This window comes from Rhipicephalus sanguineus, chromosome 11 (assembly GCF_013339695.2).
Source record: "Rhipicephalus sanguineus isolate Rsan-2018 chromosome 11, BIME_Rsan_1.4, whole genome shotgun sequence".
In the NCBI taxonomy this organism is placed as follows: Eukaryota; Metazoa; Arthropoda; class Arachnida; order Ixodida; family Ixodidae; genus Rhipicephalus; species Rhipicephalus sanguineus.
The window spans coordinates 119,067,901-119,078,260 of NC_051186.1; the positions used below are offsets into that span (position 1 = coordinate 119,067,901).

Below are 10,360 nucleotides of genomic sequence, written 5' to 3' on the forward strand. Positions count from 1 at the left end.
ATAGATAGATAGATAGATATGGTCAATGAGCCTTTGGTTCGCTTAGAAATGATGTGGATTTGAAATTCACAGGGTCCCTTATGGATTCACCTAAGATATACACTCTAGCTAAGACGGCTCGAAAGTGAAAGCCATACTGTGACTCTTTTATCATGCACTTTGTATAACGCGAACACCGCTTTTTTATTTTTTGGTCATGCTATTGCCGCAAAAAGAGGAAGTCAACGCGCAGCTCACGCGACTTGAGCCACGCTGTGCGCGGGTGGTCATGCGACATTACGCAGAGTCATGAAAACACCAGTTTTAAAAATTTATTTTCTTTAATAATACGAACGCCGCAAAGACAAAGAAACGCGCAGCTCGCACGCCTCAAGCCAGGCGGCGCGTGGGTTTTCATGTGGCTTTGTACAACATGCCGGCTACTCGGTCGAGGTCATCATGGCGTGGGATATGTGAGGATATTGCCTCAATAAGAGAAACAATAAATACGATCACTCTGCCGTTTGAATTGTCTTTTGTAGTTGAGGAGGCATTCCCCAGTGGTTGATCGATGATAAGCATCTCACATGGTTTACGGTGTTCCACCGGAAATGTAGAAGCAATCATATAAGGCATTCCCAAAGCAGAATGAAAACTGCCACGTTGAAAGAAACAATTCTCTGTCGTTGAGAGAACAAGTTAATAATATAATCATTGTTGGGTTTTTACGTTCCGTGAAAGAAAGAGTTAGTCGGCTAGTTATGCTGTAGTAAGTATAGGTTTACGAAGCTTCATAGATTTCTTGCTGCGAATGGAACAGATCACTGAAAGAGAAATATGCGATTGTTAGGTTCTGTTTGAGGGATGTATGTTAATGAGAGAAAATGACGCGTAGTGTGCGACTGCTCTGCATGCAAGTAGCTTACTGTGTAGAGATTATTACATGGCCGTCCAGCAAAAAGTGACTAAATAAAAAGAGAACTCATGCCGTGCAAATGCGAGCAAGAAAAAGTGCCAAGTGGTGATATTTTCTTGGAGGGGGGGGGGCACGAGAGCTGGAGGGGTGCGAGTTTAGACAGGTTCTCTTGCACATCGTTTTAAGCAAAACATTCTGATACATTGAAATATCGCGACTTGGAAGAGGACATGCTTATCCATGAGAAAAAGGTGAGTTAGGCTATAAAATGCAGCACCAGATAAGGTCAACAACGTATCGCACACCGATACACTACTACACAAATTTACACTGATAGGATACTAAAGGCCTAGTCTGTGTAGCGTTCGTAGTGTGAAGGCAAATGTTTAAGCGCGATGCCTGTAATGTGTCGATCGAAAAAAAAATAGGTTGAAGTTTAACTGTTGTAAACCTAGTTATCTCGATCGAAGGGTATGTTTAGCTTTGCCTCAAACGTTCGTTGTGGGTGCCGTTGGCTATATCCACGGCTTTGTCTGTGTCTTTCTCCTTGTTGTTCACGTTGCTGAGCAAGGGCGGTGGCTGCAGTATCCACCCTGGCACTCTTCCGCGCCCGGTAAGCTTCACTATAACGTGTTAATATGGCCTACTTTGCTGATGTGTTTCAGCAGGTAACTGTACCTTTGCTTGAGATTTCGCAGCCTGCCGTCTAGCTGTCTAAAAAAGCAAAAAACGGGGCGCAATACAAAGCAGGGACGTAAAAAAGAGACTGACGACACAGGCACTCTTTATTCATTTCCGTGGTTTGTATAGCGCCCCATTCATTGCTTTTCAGATCAATCGCTACCAACTAGCCCAAGTGGCTGTTTTGCTACAATACGTCTAGATATGTCTATCGTATGACTGAATTCAGCCTCTCGTTTTGCTAAAGCGCAACCACGCCATCGAGAGCGACGGAGCGCAGGCGAAGCAATAAACGTTCATCAAGTCACGTGGTACCGCAGCGGCGAGGCACCGGGCGAGCGCCGCTGTGACGCCTCTCCGCAGCGGATCACGTGGTGTGACGCCACGCCTGCCACACTTGCTCTTCGGTGACTCAGGGTTACTGCGACGCGATGAATCACCTTGGAAGACATGCGGCAGAAGAGCATTGAGTCTCAGAAAACGTATTATTGCGAGTCCTGCAATTCCCCATTTAGTGATGCATGCGCAAGGTTCCCTTGCTTTCCTTTAGTGCTCGCAAGAGAACCCTACATTAGTATCTTACTACAAAAATCGACACATAGAAGTCCAATGAATAAGACAGGTCGCGACTGGCGGACAGTTTGTTGCGCCCGCTGCAGTATTTAGAAGGCCTACAGTAAGGTATCTGCAGCTGTTTCGGGATTCTAAGGTCGACAGTTCTAGTGCTTAACTACTGGCCCCTTATGTTTACAGATGCATAATGTACGCAACATTTCGCGGAGAAAAAAAAACTCAATTTTATAATGCAATCATAATATACAAATATTATGGTAAGCGGAAATGTTCTTCAAGGTAACTTATGCGAAATTGTCAATATGCCCAGTTCAATAGCAGACGCCACTTCGTGAAAAGTAGCTTCTAAATTACAAGGAAATATTTTGAAAAAGCAAGCGCCAACATAACGCGATGTTATTACGAAGGTAACATTTAGCTATATGTATTCAGAATTGAGGTAATGCGCACGTCAATTAGAGGCCAGTCTCAATTAAACAAAACAATTCTTGGTACTATTAAAAGGCGGAGCAAACGAAGCAGCGACGCTTTCATTGAGAGGACGCTGGGACACATGGTGACTAAAGTGTATTCATAACTCTATCTTCTTACCTTTTTTCAAAAGACAGCGGCATCGTTTTAAGATTTTATGGTTGCCACTACTATTGCAGTCTCGTTCGTGCAGCTTTTGATACTCGCATACTTCTCCGTCCCTGCGATTGAAGCAACAGTACCACATCTTGCATATCCTTGTACGATTGGAAGGCCTTCTGTCGTCGACAAACTGGAATTTGTAAGCGTAAAAGTGCCATGTTCAATGAAATTAGGCAGTAGAGGGGTGAACCCAATCGTGAGATACAGTAGCTAGGAGCTAGGAAGCACTTGACTGTCTTATGCTTTCGCAAAGGTTTTGATTGCAAAAAAAGCACCACTTGACCATATGGCATTCACTCTGAACTAGTTCAAAAAAGAATATAGGCTGATCTCTTTAACTGAACTCGGAGATAGACATATAAAAGAAAAAAAATTCGGCTGTAAACGGACCCATATCTTTTGGCAACACGCGTAATCCTTGTAAAATTACGCGCATTTGTTTCTAGGAAGTCCTGCTGCAAAACGTTCCCACAGCTGACACGGCCGTCTATGCCGTCGTCAGAACTGCAAGGAATGTTCATCATATCGACAACTGGCAAAGTTCGCGTTGCATTATGTCCAGCAACATAATATTTTGTTAATAATAATAATTGTTAGTGCTTTACGTCCAAAACCACTATATGGTTATGAGAGACGCTGTGGTGGAGGGCTCCGGAAATTGCGATCACCTGGGGTCCTTTAACATGCACCTAAATCTAAGCACACGGGCCTCAAACATTTTCACCTCCATCGAAAATGCAGCCGCCGCGGCCGGCATTCGATCCCCGGACCTGAGGGTCAGCAGTCAAGCACTATAACCACTAGAACACCGCGGCGGGTAACATAGCACTTTGAGACAACGATGTCACTTCACGAGCACCACACATGTGCCTTATCTTTTTGTTCATCCTTGCAGAAAGCAGCGCTGCTGAAGCGAAAAGTTCACCTTCCAGTCGGCTTCACAATCCCCCTTGTCATGCACCATGCGGACATGGATATTTAGGAAATAATAAATTCAACCATATGATTATGCGGTACGCGGTAGTGGCAAACACCGGGGTAATTATGATCAGCTGAAGTTTTGCATGGAGCACCTAGATTCTGAATGAACGGCTGTAATTGCATTTGGCATCTATCATTACGCGGCGGCCATGGCCGGTAGTGGAACCCTTGTGCTCAGGGGGGGGGGGGGTGATTCTTAGCAGGAAGAAGGAAATAAAAATGAAAATTGGGTGTGGAGTGCACGATAACTGTCTCTCAAGTGAGGACACCTCAACCGATACACTCACGGCGGATTGGGGAATGAAGGGACAGTGAGAGTGAAAAGAGTATGGTAAAAGAAGAAAAAGAAAGGTATGAGCGGTAAAAAAAAAGTGAGGGGGGGGGGTGCAGGAGAACGGGCGTCCGAGTCACGAGTCACCGTAGTGAGCGGCTAGAAAATTCGTTCGACTAGGCCAGCATCCTCGAGAAAAGCGAGTAGGGCCGCAAGTGCTGATCGGCGACGGTGCACGCGGCCGGTGGGATGGAGCAAGTCCTGAAGGGTCGCACATGGCAGCCTGACGAGGCGGTACTTCATGACGAGCTGCTTCCGCGCATTGTTCAGGGAAGGGCAGTCAAACAATAGGTGGCACAGGGTTTCGATCGCGCCGCAATCGGCGCAGTTCGGTGCAGTGGCGCCGCGAAGACGATGCTTGCGTTCCGCGGGCCACACAGAACCGGTCCTCAGGGCAAGGAGAAGCGCGCGCTCGCGGCGAGTGAAACCACTGGCTGGGATGGGAGGAGGGGGGTGTCCGGCGGCTACCCGTGCGTCGGGATGCTCGCGCACCAGCTCCCGGCGAAGGTTGTTGCGTCGAGTCGAACGAGCTGGCGTAATCCGTCAGCGAAGTCTCGGCGGAGTGTGCTCGTTTTGCGAGCTCGTCTGCAGCCTCGTTGCCCGCGATGCCGACGTGTGAAGGGAGCCACTGAAGGACCACATCACAGCCGCGTTCCTGGAGGGCCAGCAGGCTGACAGCGGCGCGCTGAGCAAGAAGGGGGCCTCGTTCCTCCCTCGCGAGCTGGCGCAGGACAGGTTTCGAGTCGCAGAAGATTGCTGCGCTAGTGACGGCCAGGCGAATTGCGCAGGAGGTCTGCAGCCAGCTGGAGCCCGACGAGCTCAGCTGTTGTTGAGGACGCACAGTACCGCAAGCGGCACTGTCGTTCCGAGCTGAGCTGAGGGGCTATGTAGGCGGCCGCGGCTGAGCGATCCTGCAGGACGGACCCATCGGTGAACACTTGCGTCCTCCCGGCCAGGTCCTCATACATCTGCGCCGCGGCCTCCTGAGCAATGGCACTGCGGGGGGCGTGGCGTTTGGATCGAATGCCCGGCAGGTGCAAGCTCACTCGAAGGGGCACTCGACGGTGAGGGGGTGCCCAGCGCGAAAGGCGTGCGGGATCGTCAGCCACAGCACCGTCGTACACGTCGATAATATGGCCGACACGTGAGTTTGGCACAGCACGTAACTGCGAGAGGAGGGGCCTGCATCATGCGCTCGGTGGAGACGCTGCATGTGGCACAATGCGCGCAGGTCCGCCGTGAGCGACGCAGGCCACGCACGAGCCTCCGCGAGGGTCTCGGCCACACGAGAGCCACGAGGCATTCCGTGACACATGCGGATGACTCGGCGGTGGTCCTGGTCGATCAGTCGCCACTGTGGCGCCTGGAGTTTGCAGATCGGCAGTGCGTAGTGGATGGCAGACAGAGCCATCGCATCGTAGATGGTGCAGGCGAAGGCAGCGGGGCAGCCATTGCCGCCTGCGAGTAGCCGGCTCACGGCCGATTCCCCGCGACGCGCTGCCTGGCGTACATGCCGCACCGCCGGGAACCATCGGAGGCGATTGTCTATCGTCAGGTCGAGGTAGCGGACGTTGCTACTCCAAACTATTGGTGTACCATCCAGCTGAAGGCACGGAAGACGTCGTCGGGCTTCAGCACGAGGGTGGACGACGAGGGCCTCGGTTTTCGGTGCCGTGATCGTGAGGCCGATGTTTCTCACGAAGGCGGCCACACATTGGAGGGCCTCCTGCATGCAAGCGCGCACGACTGAGTACTTTCGGGTCGGTCCACGCACATACAATGCGACGTCGTCAGCGTACACCACTGCGCGAACAGGGAAGACAGCCGTTTCTGGTAGGCACTTGACGAGCGGCGCGAGCACCAGATTAAACAAAAACGCGCTGAAGACACTGCCCTGTGGGACGCCACAGCTGAGAGATCGCGGCGCACTTGTCGCCCCGCCCACGCGCACAGTAAACGTCCGGTCAGTGAGGAAGGCCTGAACGTAGTTCAAGAGTTTGCCCTCAACACCTAGCGCGCGCACAGCACTGAGGATAGACGAGTGGGGTAGCGAGTCGAACGCCGACTTTATGTCAAGGAGGAGTAGGATGGCCATTTCTCCATCGTGAAGGAGGGCTTGCTCGAGGGTGCTCACGACTGCGGCAATGCAGTCGATGGTCGCGCGATGTGGCCGGAATCCGCACTTCTCTGGTGGGAAAGCGTTGCGCACCTCCGCGATCCACTGTAGCCGGCAAGGAGCCATCTCCTCCATAGTTTTGCCCGCCACAGAAGTGAGGGAGATGTGCCTGTATGACGTCACCGAACGCGGCTGTTTGCCTTGTTTGAGGACAGGTATCACAGTCGCGGAACGCAATTCTTCCGGGAGGACAGCACTGGAGAAAACTCTGTTGAATGCATCCAACAAGAGTGGGCGCTGGGAGGCATCCAGGTTTCTCAACAGCTGATGTGTGACTTTGTCAGCTCCAGGGGCGCTGCGCTTGCGCTTTCTGAGGAGAACCCGTTCCAGTTCGGAGAGGGAGAAGTCTTCCTTGCAGAGAGAGCGAATGTCAGCTGAGGGGATGGGATCCACGGGAGGCAGGGGAGGGAGCGGAGGCGCGGCGTTTGTCGTGACACCGCCAGCGCTCCCCGCTCTAGAGGGGGAAGGAGGCGCGAAGGAGGCGGCAAGCAGTTCAGCAAGCTCCCTTTCAGTGATGCCCTGCGCAACGGCTATGGCGAGCACTGGGTAGCGCGACACTTTCGGTTGGCCGCCGTAAAAATGGCCACCGTACAACACTGTATTCACGAACAGCACCACGGCTGGGGTGGCACGGAAGGAGTGTGATCGGGTAGTGATCAGAACCAGCCGTGTCAGCGTGGCGTTTCCACTCGTAGGAGCAGCGCTCTGACACCAGCGCTAGGTCAATCACTGTCGAGGCCGCACTGCGACGAATGAAGGTGGGTTCCGCGGAGTTTAGTACGAGGAGTCCCACCGAACTGATCGCGTCGCATATGTCCCTACCGCGCGCATCCGTGGTACGGCAACCCCAGCTGACGTGGTGCGCGTTGAAGTCTCCACTAGAGCACTGCACGGGCCCAGGCCGGCCCGAAAAGCCTGGGCCCGGCCCGGCCCGCGGCCGGGCAGGGCCGTCCGAAGCGTCTCTCGGCGGGCCCGGGCTGGACTCGGGCTTGAAAGTGCGGGCCCGAGCCGGGCCCGCGATTGAGGCTGCGGGCCGGGCCGGACTCGGACCCGCTCATTAAAAGGCGTAAGTCGGGCTTCGAGCACACGCGAACGTTATGCATTGCATGGTCTAAGGTGTACTGTGCCAAGATGAAGTGATGCGTGCAAAGAGCTGGCTCTTAGTAAAGCTTAGCAATAAAAATTTAAAAAAGTGGAAGTGCTATTTTTTTTCACCAGTATAGATATAGATTGGCACTGTATATTTTCACAAACATTTCGTCTGCTAGACCAGACTTTGTGAAAGTAACAAGTACATCGTGGTGCCTTTCCTTATAAACATGCCAGATCACGTGTATATATATATATATATATATATATATATATATATATATATATATATATATATATATATATATATATATATATATATATTAACAACACTAACAATGGGCCAGATCACGGTTGTTCCCATGGGAATAAAGATTTCGGTCTTTTATTCGAGGTTGACACATACGGTACATTTCATTTATATTCCTTGGTATTACGTGCCAAACCACGATATGATTATGAGGCACGCCGTAGTGGCACCGGGTCAATTTCGACCACGTCTAGTTCTCTAACGTGCACCTAAAGATAAGTATATACACGGGTGTTCATGTATTTCGCCCCCATCAAATTGCGGCCACCGTGGCCGTGGGAATCGCACCCGCGTCCTAGGACTTAACAGCGAAACAGATTAACTGCTGAGCTACCACCGCGGGCAAAGCAACATTTCGATGCATACACACGGGATTTTCCGTCAGATCGCCCGCTACAAAGCGCACGGCATCATGAATAATCATCATCAACAACTAATATCCTCTAGCGGGCCCGGGTCGCGCCTGGTCATGAACAAGCGCGCCCTGGATTAGTTTAGTAATGAACGCCCGGGCCCGGGCTTGGAACGACGGGCCCGGGCCGGGCTCGGGCTGGGTACAGTCAAGTACGCCCGGGCCCGGGCCGGGCTCGGGCTGGGTGCGGTCATGTACGCCCGGGCCCGGGCTCGGCCCGCGCTTGGAACCACGGGCCCGGGCTGGGCTCGGGCTTCATAAAGCGGGCCCGGGCCGGGCCCGGGCCGTAAAATCCGGCCCGTGCAGTGCTCTAGTATCCACACAGTACGTGGTCACGCGCGAGCATGGCGACAAGGCGCGGCACAAACGCGCAGCTGGCCGCGACGACTGGGCGCACAAAACACTCGCGACGGAAGTGTCCACGCCGTCCACACGGACCGTGGCAGCAACGCACTCACTCGTCGCACAGCATAAATGTTCTGTGGGGACAAGCGCATGAGCGAGTGTGTCACGAATGTACAAACCGGCGCGCTGCTTCCCGGGCGGGTGGGCAGTGTCACAGCACGGCGCACTATTGCACTCAGCCAGCGCACACTGCGTGGAACTGCTGTAGCCGATGTAACCGGGCAGCGAAACATCCTCCACGCGAACATACGTCTCTTGCAAAGCAAGGATGTCGTAATCGGGCAAGGGAAGAATCGCTGCGAGCTCTGCTTGACGGCGACGCAGGGAGCGGCAGTTCCACTGCAGTATGCGTGGCCTTCGCTCAGGTTTAACACTCGTCATCACCGATGAGGGCCAGGTGAGTGGCCAGCGCTGCAGCGCAGAGCGGGCGGACGGGGCAGCCGGTAGGCCCTTGTGCTCAGGACCTTAGCCGCTTAGCTATCACGGTGGGCGAAAGTGAGAGCGTTGCCGTCGAGTGGGATTAGTATATACAGAGTATGTTAAAGCCAGTTCGGATAATCTGTACAGGTGATGTACATGCCTGTGCGGGCAGTGTTAGGGGTGCGTGAAGAGCGGGCGCCATAAAAGAGCTACGCTAGCTAGGTACATTCATAGTTCGTACAAGCTCCAAGTTTTTATAGACACCAAGAGTAACATAGGCTCTCGTGTCGTATTATCTTTTAGAAAGATAACATTTCAACATATATTCGAATACATATGGTAGTACGTTATTCAACTCACAAAGTCTAACCCTTAGTCTTACCGAGAGAAAGACCGAACAAATCTTTCGAATTATTACATGTCCCCAAAAGTACGAAGACATCTGTTAGAAACGCGAAACAGGTATGCCTTTCGAACTGCATATTTACTGGCCTTGGAAATAAATTTTTTATGCTTGATATATCTTTTACAAACTTTTCTACACGTAAACACGAAATTACAGCAAATAATAATATTATCCAAGCACTGCTATGAAGTTTGCCTAAACTTTGTCGCGCACAAAGGATAATTCGAGATATCACTCAACGTATCCATAATGTTTTTTTGGGGGGGGGGGGGCATAGATGGTTATCTTTTGATAAAGGGAAGAGCGCGGAAAAGCGAAGAGGAGGCAGAGGCACATTTCTTTGTTTTCCCACGCTCTTCCGTGGATCAAGATGCTCAACCGACTAGTAAACAAGTTTACCTTATTGGACGTTTCATTTTCTTCAACGCTGTCGTTGCCGCCCAGAAGCGGTCTTCTTTCAAGTGGTGACCGATGTTTATGAGGCGGCGTGCGAAGAAAAGCGCGGTTGGCTATGGCTTGGCGAGACACAATGTGCATGATCAAGGCTGCGTAACACAGTGAAAACATCATCCTTGCTCCTGGTTATTTTTCAGATGCGAGCACTGTGTTCTTCCTGATCTCGTAGCTGCTAGACTATCGCATTTGAGCTGCTTTCCATCGTGTCTTGACTCGAGGACAAGGACAAAAGCTAGAACGTAGGCGTTGTTCACTTTCAGGTGCGATGAGAACAATGAGGAATTACCTATTTGCAATGACAGACCTCGCCAAGAAACAAGAAGAGACCCACTGCAGCGTTGGGCTCTCGACAATGGAAGAATGTGTGTCGAAAGGTGAGTTACAGCAAAGAAGCACTGTAAAAAAATATAAAAGTTGATATATGTTCAATCAATAAGATGCGCTTCCGATGAATCTTTAACAGAGATGTACACTTGGCAGCAAAACAACTAGGAAAATGTTTATGTTTGGAAATTCTGTCCCACAGTAAAATTTCCTTACACGCAACGAAGGAGTTGCGCTGCGCTCACGGCCATATGCGTACCAAGTTGTG

At 51.4% G+C, this 10,360-nt stretch overlaps 1 long non-coding RNA gene across 1 annotated transcript; it reads right to left on the minus strand.

Annotated features, from left to right (window-relative positions):
• Positions 1–294: 294 nt before the first annotated feature.
• On the minus strand, positions 295–9,968 carry LOC119374288 (uncharacterized). Its single transcript, XR_005180129.1, has 3 exons — positions 9,712–9,968; positions 2,741–2,912; positions 295–803 (listed from the first exon to the last, which is right to left on the minus strand). It is a non-coding gene; the product is annotated as an uncharacterized LOC119374288 (long non-coding RNA).
• Positions 9,969–10,360: the final 392 nt, after the last annotated feature.